Source organism: Pteropus medius, unplaced genomic scaffold (genome assembly GCF_902729225.1).
Source record: "Pteropus medius unplaced genomic scaffold, Ma_sr-lr_union100, whole genome shotgun sequence".
NCBI classification, from domain to species: Eukaryota; Metazoa; Chordata; class Mammalia; order Chiroptera; family Pteropodidae; genus Pteropus; species Pteropus medius.
Window position 1 is genome coordinate 12,297,016 of NW_024349802.1, and position 14,491 is coordinate 12,311,506.

The 14,491-nt window shown below is 40.8% G+C and overlaps 1 long non-coding RNA gene across 1 annotated transcript in view; it reads left to right on the top strand.

The window, feature by feature from the left end:
* LOC120581482 (uncharacterized) overlaps positions 1-14,491 on the top strand; it is a 160,964-nt gene that overhangs the window by 2,449 nt on the left and 144,024 nt on the right. Inside the window, exons 2-3 of the long non-coding RNA XR_005647288.1 lie at positions 9,168-9,315; positions 14,181-14,264. This is a non-coding gene — a long non-coding RNA (uncharacterized LOC120581482). The remainder of the gene's footprint in view (positions 1-9,167; positions 9,316-14,180; positions 14,265-14,491) is intronic.

A 14,491-nucleotide genomic window follows, 5' to 3' on the forward strand; every position in this document is an offset into this window, starting at 1 on the left:
ACAGGCCTGACATGGAGGTGCTGACCAGAGGCTTCTAGAAGTAGTCACAGCATGATGAGCAAGATTGAAGTTGGTCCAGTGAGGCATTCAGATAATATCCTCTTAAGGGTTTTAAGCAAGATCGTGACACTCTGATTTGTATTTTAAACCTTTTCAGCAGACCAGAACTCAGTGGCAGAGTGAAAGATGGCAGCAGAATGCAAAACATTTTTTCTTAACAGGTTGAAGACACTGCATTCTTTTGGACTGGGCAGCCAGTAGGCCTGTGCTGGATTTTTTTTTTCTACTTCATCTGACTTTGTTCATTACAAAGCTGCTTATTCTCTTCCCTAGGTATAATTTTTCTGTGAGAGGCAAATAGGAACAACCTTGCATTCCTGCCCAGGCTAATTACAGTCTTTTCACCCCAACTTCATTGTAAACATCTTCACCCCCACCACATCGTGGCCAGGGAGGAGAGTGGGTTCAGTTCTGCGCTTTGCATTCTTATTAAGCTCCTGGCCTGGCCAGGATCCGGCAGTTGAGTTAGTGGGAGTGAGGAGAGGCAGAAATTCCAATTCGATGACAGACATTTATGGAGCACTTACTGTGTGCCAGACCTGAGCTCAGCATATTTTCCTTTGTAATATTTCTTTAAAAAGCCGTGTTCTGGTCTTATCATTGCTCTTTTTCGGATAAGAAGTCAGAGGTGCTGTTTTAATTATTTGTTAATTCCACAAAAAATATGTACTTCCTGTGTGTCAGGCACGTGTCAGGTATTGGGAGAGTTCTAAAAGATACATACTATTGTTGCCCTCACGGAGCTTATAAGTCAGTGGTGACATCATGATGGGTGTGGGGTGGGGTGTGCTTTTCCCCTATCATCTTGATCAGGACCCTCATTCATTTCTATATTCAACTGACATTCCTCAGTCTTTGTCAAGTACTAAGCCCTGAAAGCCCAGCCCCCCAACCCAAACAGATTACTTGCTCCCACCTATATAGAAATTCTGGAACTGCCACTGTTTGTGGTTAAGTAGGGAGATAGACATTAAACAAATAATTGATCAAAGAATGATTTAATTACAGTTAACAGCTGTGGAACATTAGTACAGAGAGCAGAAGAGGGGCACAGCCCGGGAGCTCTGCTCAGATCTACGGAATGTAGACTTGGTCAGGCTGGACTCAGCAGTGGAAGGCCTAGAAGCAGGAAGGAGCTGTGGTAGAGCAACTGAAGATAGCCAGGGGGACCCTCCTCCTTTGAGGAAGGAAGGAATGTGTCAGACCCCAGATTAGAACTCTGTTCTGCCACTAGCCCCTAGGCTTTCTGGCTCAGTGTGTTCAGTGGTTTCGGCTTTGGAAGCTGGAAGGCTTGAAAGACAGATGTGCAGACACTGACCACAGACTGCTGGGGTTCAGTCCTACCTTTTTAAGTTCTGTAGCTTTGGACAAATTATTCGCACTTTACATGCCTCAGTTTCCTCCTTTGTAATATGAAAACTGATAGTAATACTTACCCCCAAGGGTTGAGTAGAACTTGAATGGAAGAATGCATACAAAGCACTTAGAACAGCTTCTGGCACACTGTTAAGTGCTGAATACACATTTAGATGATTATTCAACATACCCAGCCATTTTGATGCATGGAACGGGAATTTTAAGAGGATTGTTTTTATCTGGGTGCTTCCAAACCTCAGAAAGCGAAGACAATCTAAAGTGCAAACCAAATTTTATTAATGAATAGTAAAAACAATAATACTGCAGCTGTCATTGCTGCTTTAACTAGTGCAATATTTGCAGGACAAAAGTTATGGTATTTTCAACTGCATGGCTGGGTATCTTCGGCTCACCAAAGAGTCGATTTTAACTATGGCTAATATAGATGCTTGAATTTCAGTGGTAGCAGAGAGTATAATATAATGCTGACTATATGCTGAATGTTCTTTTGTATCAGTCTGGGGAGGGGATGTGAAACCCGTGGTGACTTTCCGTAATTGTAATCTCTTCAAGCTTCTATTTTAAAAGGATAGCCATAGTATCTGCTTCAGAGGATTGTTGTGAGTGCTAAATGCATGATTTTTTTTTAAGTAACTTAGCTCAGAACCAGGTGCACAGCTATTTTTGTGGTCCTCATTGCTTTGTGTAACAGGGAAATTTAAAAGATTTTTAAATTTGATTATGATAATACAGATCATTAGCTTCCTCTTCTCCATCCTTCCTCCAAGTCCCTTGGTTTTTACTCTTTGCCGAACAGGGCAATGGAATGTTTATACAAAAGAAGCATTCCTGAAGACCTCATATAATTCAAGAGTAATTTTCTCATCAAAATAAGTGTAAAGTCTAATCTGCATAGTAACAGCTTTGGCAACGGAATCAAAGTTTTTTATGAGTATATTTATATGGCACAGTTCAAATGTGTTAGTTGAAATACACATGAAATTCAAGCACACTGTCCATTTCAGATGTGGGAGCTAAATCCAAAGCAACCAGTGTGACCACTGAACAGGAAGAGAAGAAAAAAGTGGCCAAGAGTAGCCCCGTTGGTGGTCTTTGCTTGCAAATCACAGAAATCCCCTGGTAAGCAGAATGGGGACTCTGGGAGAAGCACAGGGATGGGGTATGGATGTGTGGACTCTGGAGGGGCCAGTGACTTTCTGGAGGCCCATTCCTGCCTTTTGTGTACCTATTAGAGAGATGGGGGCTGCATCCTTCATATGACTTGGCAGGTGTGCTTTGGGGCACCTTTTCTCCCCTGGCCTCCATTCATGCCACTTCATTTGGTCAATCATCGAGCCATTCATTTATTCAACCAACATTTAAACACCTTCTAGGTACCAAGTGCCATACCAGACCCTGAAGGTAAAACAAAATAAGTTATAGAAATTCTGTGCTCTCATACAACTTAGTTTAATGAGGGGAGCAGATAATAAAAAAATAAATAAATGAGCACCCTAATCATAACATAATTTCAGGTGTTAGTCAAATCCATGAAGAGAATAATAAAGGGATGTGATCGCGATTGCGGAAGGTGCTGGCCTCTGTAGGGAGGTCAGGGAAAGCCTCTCTAAGCAGTCTGAATGCTGAGGAACAAGAGCCATGCCACCCTGCCCAAGAGGGAAGGCATGGTGAGTGCAAAGACTAGGGCAGATGCAAACTGGTGTGTTCCAGGAACACTGACACCTTGGGCCTGAAGCTAGGGTTGATCATCTCTGCTCAAGGACATTCTGGCCTCCTCCGGCTGACTTGCACCATGCTGGGGCTGGCCCAGGCTCTGCAGTCAAGTGCATCAGCCTCAGGCCCTGGGGGAAAAATTTGCAACCATGCTGAGCCTGTTTACCACCTGCAAGGAGCCCTTGGAAGGCATAGGCTCTTACTCAAAACTAATTTTTGCAGAGCTATGTGCAAAGCACTTCAACTGGGTAGGATTTTTTTTTTTCTCTTAAGAAATCTTTCTGTGGAAATATAACATTAGTTGAACCATATGAAATTGCCAATATTCAACCGGTTTTTATGGTTGTACAAAGATGGCAATTTCATGTGATTCAACATAAATATATTCAGGAAAATACACAAATTAAAAGTATATGACTCAATGAATTTTCACAAAGTGAACACAACCGTATAACTAGCATCCAAGTCAAGAAACAAAATATTACCAGCATTCGTAGATGCCACTCATGCCACTCCCATCCCTAACACCAACCATACCCCACCTCCACCCACAAAGGTGATCACGGTTTTGACTTTTAGCACTATAGGTTAATGTGGCCTATTTTTCTTTATTTTTCTATAAATGGAATTATATAGTAGATACCTTTTTTTGGTGAGATTCATCCATGTCGTAGATTTTTGTTGTTGTTCTTGTTGTATATTTCTATGACTACACTGCATTTTATTTATTTATACTTCTATTGAGGGGACTTAGATTGATTCCCATGTTTGCTTTTGAGAATACTGCTTCTGTGAACATTCTCGTACCTGGCTTTTGTTGAACATGTTTGTGTATCTGTGGATATATACTGAGGACTAGGTTAGCTCTAGTAGGTATTCCCAAACAGTTATTCAGAGTGGTTGCACTAATTCACATTATGCACTGCTTTATTCAATGCCCCTCTGCTACCTAGCTGTTGGGCCAGATTCTATGCAAAGGATGAATATGGAGGTAGTAGTGGGTAGGGTATTTGATACGATTCATACGATGAATCTCAGTCTGTGTAGTGATTAAGAGGATAAGTTCTGAAGCCAGGTAGGCCTGGGTTTGATGATTACTCAGATCCTCTATTTACCTGTTACTTACATGACCTTGGGCAAGTCACCCAATGTCACTAAACCTCAGGTCCTTCATCTATAAAATGGTATAAGTATAGTAGCTCTTATCTCACAGAGTCTTTCACCCATTCCTTTACTTAAGAAATATTTGTGGAATACTTACTATGTGCTGTGTTCTGGGTACTAAGAGTTCAAGGATGAACAAGACAAGATAAGTCTTTGCCCTCATGGACTATATATTCTAGTTAGGAGACAGATGATAGCAGAGCAAACAAATCATTAAGATAATTTCGGATAGCAACACATGCTGTGGAGGCAATACAATAAGGTACTGTGATCAAGCAATGGGGTTAGGGTAGTAGGGGGAGTCAGGGAGGTAGTAATTGAGCTGTGACCCAAATGACCAGGAGGAGGCAGCCATAGGTGGATTTGAGGGAAGAGCATTCCAGGCAGAAGAGCTGCCTGGTGCAAAGGCCATATAGTAGGAACAAGCTTGGTGTTATGCGAGTTACAGAAAGAAAGTTGATGCTGCTGGAACTAACTGTCTGAGGAAGTGGAGTATATGAGACAAGACAGCAGAAATAGGCAGGGGCCAGGTCATGTAGGGCCCTGAAGGCCATGGTAAAGAGTTTGCATTTTATTTTAATGTCTACGGAAGTCGTTGGAGAGTTTTAAGCAGGGACCAACACGGGCTAATTTACATGACGATTAAAAGAATATATATATATATATATATATATATATATATATATATATATATATATAATATAAACTTAGCAGAGAGTCTGTCATAGAGTGATGTTCAATAAACGTTAGTTGCTGCTACTGCCATTATTATTATTATTGATGCTCTTAAAGAATCTAAAACCTTTTACCCTTGATGAGGATGAGGAAGCCAAGGCATAGAGCCATTACTATCCACGTGTAAAGTCAATCAAATCAGAGAACAGGATGTAGATTTTATTAATCAAAGGAAATGCTTTTGGTTTCTTTCCCAAATAGGAATTTTAAGGAAGAGGATTTTCTCTCTGGTTAGCAATTGTCTGGAGCCAAATTCAGCTCCCTCAGCCCACTTTGCCAAAATGGCCAGAGCTTGGTCACTTGGCTGCCATTGGCTGCAGCCACCTTTTTAGGGCCCTCGTAAAAGCTCATGATCGATTGTTCAATACATCTACTTTTGCTCTGGGTCTGATGGATCAAGCATGAGGAGGCACTTCCTGTCCTCCACCTTGAGTGCCCACCTGATTTGCTGAGATGCCATCCACTGCCCAGGCTCGGAGGCTCCTCTGCCATTTTCTTATATAAACGGCTCAGAGAGTGTTTTTATATTCAGGAAAGGCCTTTGAAGGAAACTGCCTTTAACTCTTGTCTGATTCAGATAAATGTCAAGTTAACTTGTGAATGAATGAATGCAAATTGTGTAATGAAACTGGGTAAAGCTTCTTAGGGTATATAACATTTGTTTCTGGGCATCCTTTTTTTAGTAAGGATGTTTTCATTCCTTCATTCAATATTTTTTGAACTTCTGCTAGGTGCCAGGCACTGTACAACAGTGAGAAAAAGGGTACCATTCTTGCTCTCATGGAGCTTCCAGTCTAGTGGGACATACAGTCATCAGATAATTGCACAAATATAAATAGAAAGGGAAAACAGTGATAAGTACTCTCTGCAGGAGAGGTGTTAGTACCCTGAAGATGTATAATGAAGGTCAGGGCTTTGGGAAAATTTCACTAGTAAGTGACACTTAAGCTCAGCCCCAAAAGACAAGTAGTGTGATAAGTGGGTTTGGAGGGTGGGATGAGAAGTATTCCAGGCAGAGGACAGCATTATACAAAGGTTCTGAGGTGGGAGGACTCATGCATGGTGAATCTAAGGATATAAGAGAAGGCCACTGGGACTAAAGGTCTGAAAACGAGGTGGACCGTGGTCCCAGAAAAAGCTAGTGATATGGCAGAGGGGGCAGATCACAAGAGGCTTTGTGGGCTATGTTAGGATATTTATTTCTATCCTTTTCAATAGATGCTATTAAGAGGCTTGAAGCTTTGGATGTGTGTATGAGTGTGGGTGTTAGAGAGTGTGTCATTCTGGCTACAGTGTGGAAAATGGATTGAAAGGAGCCAAAATGGGTTCTAGTGACTGCCCAGCCTCCCTTGGCCCTTTCGTCCTAGAGGTGATAATGGAGCACTGTTTTCCCACTTCAATGTGTTGCACTATCCCAGTGGTCTCCCCACATGTTTACAAATAGTTCCTTTATCAAACTCTCTTCCAATGACCGAATTCGTTCCGTTTAACTTTATGGAGAAATCCCATTGGCTGGATAAAGCGGGAGCAAACTTTAGCAGGTATTTAACCTAAATCCTTTGTTTTACATGTGACAGGTACATATCGCTGGATTTTGTTTTCTAGCCAGTCTGACAAGCTTTGTCTTTTCAGTGCAGAGCAGCACATTTCAGTTTGCGTGTATTTATATAAGAACTGAAAATTACTGAATTAGATTTCTATTTTATTTTGCGCTGTTTGTCCCGAGTGTGAGTATGTGTGTGTTTTAAGACTTTTTTAAAGAGCAGTTTTAGATTAATACGGAGTAAGGTACAGAGATTTCCCATAAACCCCTGCCCTTACACATGCGTAGCCTCCCCTATTTCCTGATTTTTCTTTTTGTTTTTACTTCTACTTTCTTGCGTTTATATAGATTGAGTTTATTTTTTTAACCATCTCAATTTTTTCCTTATCGATTCCCTTGGAAGTTACAGTCTATTTATTCTTTTAGTGGATCTCCTAGATATTTAAAAATTAATCACAATTTTTACCCTCTTAAGCAATGCAATACAAGGACCTAGAACTATTTTAAACTCTTAAGTCTCCGCCTCCCCCGACCTGAAACCCCACCCCTGCCCCGCCCCTCGTTCTATTGTAGTCCCATGTTTTCAATCTATCTTTTGTTGTTTTCAGGACAGATGAGACATCATTATTGTTTCTTTATATAGTCGAATGTTGTTCACTGGTGGCTTCCTTTTTGTAAGAGCATCCATCTGAGATTGTTTTCCTTCTGTCTGAAATTAATCCTAAAGAATTTCCTTCAGTAAGGTTCTGCTAGTAGGAAGCCAGTGAGGTGCCTAAGACACCAAATTTAAAGAGGCACTCATTCTTGAATTTGTGTAAATGCTGGATTGGCCCTGTGAGCGAGGGTCTAAAATAAATTTTATGCTTAAGGCACCTCACTCACCTCACTGTAGTCTTGGTCCTGACTCTATAAATACCCACTCATCCTTATTCTTTTCTTTGTTTTCTTCTGTAAATACAATTAAATATATATTAGACCATCTTATTCTATCTTCCAATGTCACATATGTAATTCTTCATATTCTTTATCTCTTTGTATTTCTGGGTTACTTTCTAGATTTCTTCTTATCCATCTTCCAAGTAAATAAATTTTGCCTTTAACAGTATCTAATCTGCTATTAAATCCATCCTGGTTTTTATTTATTTTTTTTCAAATTGGCTTGGTTGTGTTTTATAGTCTTTTGCTCCTGTCTCATATGTTTAAAGTTCACATTTCTCAAAATATATTAAATATATCTAATCATATTCTATACTTGATAATTTCTATGTCATACTTTTGTGGGGTTGATTATGCTGTCTGTTCTTTCTGCTGATTCTCACTTATGGTGCCTTGTTTCCTTGTGGGTTTTTGATTTTTAACTTTGGGCTCAATTTCTTAGAACTTTGTTGGCATTCCTTAGGGCATGGATTAAAATTGCAGTCCTTCAGAGAGGATTTGTATTTGCTTTTACCAGTTAGTAGGGTTTATTCCTACCAGGAGCTCCTTATATTATATTTTCTGCTTGAGGTTTTTCAGATTACTTAGGTTACAAGTAGTATGAAGTAATTCTATAAACTCATATAAAGCCTGGTTTGTAGGTATGGATTTTCAGGGGGAGATTTTGTTTCTATTCCCACATCCAGTATCAAGGTTGGTCAAACAGATTTCATTGGTGCCATTCCTGTGCCATAGATTTATTTCTCATTCACCCTTACACAGAGGTTATAACTCTTTGTGGGCCCTTGGGAGGGCTCTGTTAGTCGTCCTACCTTGTGTGGGTTTAAGCTTCATCTTTTGTCCTACTCATTCCTTATATTCATCAAAATGAAAGCTTCAAAGCACCAAGTTTTGGCAGATATACTCAGTCTAAGCTGTCTTAGGCACTCACTTATGTTCCAGAGTTTCCTTTCATTTCTTCTTTGGCTTCTGTATATTCCGTACTTTTTTGCCTATTTAGCAAGCATTTATGAAAAAATTACATATTTTATTCAATTTTTGGAATTGTTCTCATTAGGAAGGTTATCTAGGGTATTTTAGCCACCACAGTGTCAGAAACTGAACCACTTCCTTTCTGTTCCTAGAGGAAGAGGTAGCAAATTATAGTTTAAAAAGGTCTTTAGGCCAGACCACACTGGGTTCAAATCTACATTTAATCTACATTTATTTTTTGCAAAAGCCCTATGACGTAGGTACCATTTTTATCTCCATTTTATAGCTCAGGAAAGCTGCCTACGGCTACAGGAGAGAACCAAGAGCCAAACTTATGTGAGAGATGGAGTTTACGCCCTTACCTTCAATGCTATCCCACTTTTCTAAGAGAACAGGTTACTGAGGCCTAAAAATTCAGTACTTACCTGAATATAAAAGTACTGAAATACTTAATCTGTGTTGGGGAGGAGGAAACAAGATAGAACTAAAATACTGGACAATAGACACAGAGATTTTAGAATGCAGTGGAAGTTCTTTGATTGGCTATGAGGGGTGAAAGAAAGGGCAGAATAAAAGATGACTCCACATTTTTGAGTGAAGCACAGTGCTTTTAGGAATAGGGAAATCAGAAAGAGAGCTGAGTTTGTTTTTTGTTTGTTTTGTTTAGTGCCTCAGTTTCCTCATCTGTAAAGCAAGGTGGTTGGACTGACCTTCAAGGATTCTGTGATTTCTAGACCTCTTGAGGTTTAAGAATTGGCCATATGATTCAAGAGGAATTGCCCAGCAGGTAGTTGGAATTCAGAGCTGGAATCTGGGTGAGTGTCCAGGTCTCAGTGTGTGGATATGCTGACCTGAGTGGGAAATTGGGGACGGTAGGGATGATAGTTTAAGCCATGGAGGTGGATTTATAGAGGAGAATGGGATGTTTGGGGGTAATGATTATGTCATAGAATACACGGTATATTAGTTTGCTAGTGCTGCCATAACAAAGTACGTCAGACTAGATGGCCTAAACAACAGAAATTTATTTTCTCACAATTCTGGAGGTTAGACTTCTGAGATCAAAATGTCAACAGGGTTGGTTTCTTTGGAGGCCTCTCTCCTTGGCTTGTAGTTGGCCTTCTTCTCCCTGTATTCACATGATCTGCCTATGTCCTAATTTCCTCTTATAAGGACGTCAGTCATATTGGACTAGGGCCCACCCTAATGATCTCATTAATTATTTTTTAAAGACCCTATCTCCTAATACAGTCACTTTCTGAGGTACGAGGGGTTAGGACTTCTACATATGGATTTTAGGGGCATGCCATTCAGCCCCTAACAGAGTAAGAATTGGGAACTGAGAAGGTGGGCGGGAGGACAACAGAAGAGTGCTGTCATCCAGAGAAACCAAAGGAGAGGAAAGGTGCTGAAGGGGGCCGTGAGGAGCAAGAATGGAGGAAAGGGCAGCTAGATTAACAGTGGGAACTCCTGGGGACCACATACAAGGAAGCTATTTCAGTAGAAAGCTGGAGGCCAGGCTCTGAAGGGGTGAGGCATATGCCAGCATGGTAAGAGAATGGAGGGGCCAAGTAGCAAGCTTTTGGTTTCCCTTCCAGACACAGTAGATATTCCATATATATATTTATTGAATACATAAATGAATTTTCTTTCCTCTCTCCTCTGAGATTTCATGGTCCTGGGGCTCAGTTTCTCTTCAGAAACTCTGAGGTGAGGCTGCATTCTGGGATCTTGGCCCTGAGCTTATTCGTTTTATGTGGCTGGCTCTTGAGGACAAGCCAGGGAGAAGCCAGAGACAGAGAGGAAAAAAAATAAAAACCCAAGTGTAAAACAAACCAAACCACATTATCACTAAGCTGCCACAATTTTAAAGAACAGAATGAGATGACAGGAGGTTGGAGAGAACTTGGGGGTCGTTTTGCAATTTTCTTATCTGCCCTCTAGAAATGAAGAGGTCATTTCATTCATTGAAAAAAAAAAAAAGTTTTAATTAAGCACCTATCTGAATCGGACACGGTGCTAGGCAGGGGGGCGGGGAGATATCAGCGAAGCAAATATCAAAGATTTATTGGCTGCTTATTGTGTCCTGTGTTAAGTCCTTGGTATGCCTCCTGCTCCCAAGGATGGCAGAAGACAGGGACTGCTGGTGTTGCTTTTGCTTTTTTACAAAGAGAGGAATGGACTAACTGAAGCTTAGGATGGGTTGATAACTCACTGTGGATCACAGAACTACTGTAAGCAAGCAACTTAGTTACAGCCTAAGAGCACCTTTTTCCAGCCTGGCTTCCTCTAGACCCCTGGGGCTTCTCCCAGGGTACATTAAATGGCTGGCTTGGGGTCCTGCATGAGTCAGGCTGAGCTGCAGATAAGCAGTCACAGTTCCTGCCATTCCATCCTGTCCTTGGCCTGAGAAAAGACACCGCGTAAAGGGACGGATGTGGGCTAGGATAATAATGCCAAGTCACTGCTGATGAAAGCCTTGTGTATTCACCTCCTCCCAGCCACCACCTGAAGCCTGCTTCAGCTACTGTCCTTATTGTCACACTCACATCCCTCCCAGCCCCACTGAAAACAGCTGGGATTGTGTCTCATGAACCAAACACGTGTTTCCTTCCTTCTCTGGGCCTTCCTCAGGGATACCTGAGAACACAGCTGGATTCTGTAATCCTATTTCCCAAAGCTTGGGATTTCCTCTGTGCTTCCAGAGTAAAGGAGAAACACGGGTTCTGTGAACTCCCTTTGAGTGGGATCATGAGGAAATAGTCTAGTGACCTCTTTCTTCTATTTTGAGGTGAAGAGGAGGGTGGTCATACTGCTGACCAGTTAGTCAGTGGGTCCAAGGACTGGATGCTATGTGTAGGTGGCGAACTCAGAAGGTAGAACGAAATTTGAAGAATCATCCCCACTCTGGCATACTCTGGCAATCAGAAACCTTAAGGGCTTAAGGGGTTCATATCTATCTATCTATCTATCTATCTATCTATCTATCTATCTATCTATCTATCTATCTATATGAGAATATTCATCACAGTGTTTTAGTAGTAGCAACCTACATGCCCATCTGTAGGGGACTGATGAAATCAATGATGATTGCTCTCTTCAAAAGATATCTAAGTTGTCATTAACCAGTGTGTGGTTGATCTCTCAGGTGTGGATATAGAAAGGTATTCAAGACTGATCGTTAAGGGACTAAAGCAAGCAGAACAGCATACATGTGTATATATGTTTCTATAGCCATGGTTGCTGTCTGGAAATATACACGAGAAACTGCTGATTACTTTCAAAGAGTAGGAATGGAGGTTTGTGTGGGAGTGAGACTTTTGCTCTTTGCTTTATACTCTCCTGTACTTAAAAAAAAAAAGAGCATGTAATCCTTTTATATTACAATGATAACGATAAAGAAAACATGAAAGAAAGAAGGTTCACAAACCAAAAGCTCCCACCCAAACAATTCAGCACTGAATCCAGGAGTGCTGAGGGCAGGAGGGATGACAAAGTGGAGCCTGAGATGACCTTGCATGATGGAACTTGCCCCTAGCCAGTGCTTACAGAAATATACTTTGATCAGCTAAGGGTGGACAGAGAGATAGGGAGTAGAAGGAAATCACTGTTTGCAAGGCTGACTCAGTGACAGAAAGTCTTAAACAAAATCAAGGCCAAAGTTCAACTCCAGGAACAGGGATTAGAGTCCCCTATAACAATAGCTAACATATATTGAGTATTTACTGTGTATCAAACCACTGTGCTAATTGCTTTACTTAGCATTATCTCATTTAATGTTAACAACAACCATACGAGGTATCACTGTTATTATACCAGTTTTACAGATGAGGATATTGAGCTTTAAGGAGGTCTAAATTACTTGCCCAAACACACATAGTAATTTCTAGGACTGGGATTAACCCAGATCTGTCTGAATGCAGCTTTCTTATTACCTCCTGAATACTACTATGTGCTGAACTCTTAAGGGGCCTTCAGGTACAAGAACAGGACATCCTTACATCTCTTCCATCAAGGAGCAGCCTGGGTAGTTGAGGAAAACCACAATAACCTATGCAGACTGTATAGTGTCTTATATAAGGCACCCATCCAGATTTAATTGGGCTACAAAAATGATAAGTACTATTTAGATTTTAAAGTTGGGGAGATCAGCAAGGCTTGAAGTTGTCAATGAAGCCATCTTGGAGGAGGAAAGATTTAAACTATGTCTGGAAGGATGGCTTGAACTAAGAGAGGGGTGGGGAGAACATTCCAGAGAAAAGAATGTACAAGTTGCATAGAAGTCTGCTCCGGGACAGGGAAAAATCTTGTCAAATCAGAGTGAGTTGTATATTGTGATAAGCAAGCTGATGTGTGTAGGGAGGAAAAAAACAGAGCATTAGGAGTAATTCTGAAGGTTGAAAACTGGCAGAGGAGTTAGGACTTAATGTGAAAGGAAATGAAGTACCTCTGAAAGTGTTTTGGGTAGTTTAAAGACATTATGAAAAGTGATACTTCAGAGAGATTAATCTGACAGAGGAGTCCAAATGACTTGGAGTGAAGGAGGGAGCCATGTAAAAACCTAGGTCTGGGTGATGGAGGCCTCGAAGAATATGCCAGCAAGGAGGCTAAGTGTGAAAGATCCTGTAAAGGGAGAGGAAGCATCGGGACTTGATTGAAAAGAAACAGACTGCAAAGGAAAGGGTTCAAGCCACATAATTCCAGGGCTTCAAGTCTAGGTGTCCAAAGAAGGGAACGACTATATCTGGAACAAGGAATTGGGAGAGGGTTCTGGTTTGCTATTGGGATGGGGTGGGATGAGATGATGAACTGAATTTTCATCCCAAACTTTCCTTTTGCCCAAGATGGTAAGACAGCTTATGGACTTTTTCTCACTTAGTTTTCTTGGTGGTATAATGCATAGGACTCCCTTTGTCTGGACCAGTTAATTCATTCAATAGCTGTTTGTTAAGCTTTCAGTATGGTCTGGTTGTTGGGAACATAGCAGTGAGCAGGCAGACCTGGTTGCTCTCTTCATGGAAAGCAAATATTGGACAAGAAATTATAAGGGTTCTTTCTATGTTCCTAATATCAAGGTGGCACTTCTTCCCTAAGACCAATTCTGTTCTCTAGTCCCCAAATCCAGAGCACACACCAACTGGGTAAGGCATTTGTCAAATGTTTTATAGGTGATTGTATCTTGAAAACAAACAAACAAACTTCATAACCTTTCATTTATTCCTTTGTTCTACAAATATTTATTGAGTGACACTGTGGCTCTGTATTTTTAGCCCTCACGCTCATAGTCTCGTGGAGGACACAGGCAAATAAGCAGATAATAATAATAGGGTGTAATAAGTGTAGTGAGGGGCTAAGCCCCAGGTATTGTGGGAGTGATTAGGAAGGATATCTACCCAACTAGGAGGGATAGGTGGCTGGGCAGAAAAATTTCCCTGACAAGAATAATGAGGTGTTAGCTATATAAGAGTGGGTTGGGGGGCATGTATTCCATGCAAAAGGGTACTTCCACTTCAAAGACCTGGGCACTGGAGAGGTCTAGGCTTGTTGGAGAATAATTTACAACCTAGAATTTTATACTTAGCAAAACTACCAATCAAAATGTGAAAAAAAGAACAAAAGGAAAGATGTGTTTGGATATGTAAGGTCTCAAAAAATATACCTCCCATGTATCTCTTTCCAGGAAGTTAGTGGAGGAGCTGCACCAACAAAACAGAGTATTAAATCCAGAGAGTAGACACGATGAGAATAACTGCATGGAACTCAGGTAGGTGCGGCTGGGTCAAAAAGAGTTCGATAGGCATAGTGAACAGTTGGACTTCATTATACTGCCAAAATATACTTACAGTAATGATAGAATGATTTTCTAAAATAGTGATTTTTTTTTTTCAAACTTTGAATCCTAGGAACACTTTTGAGCAACATTGAGATTGGCTTCAATCTGAAACAATAGTTTTAACCTGTTTTTCATATTTTATATTCCTTTGAAAAGGA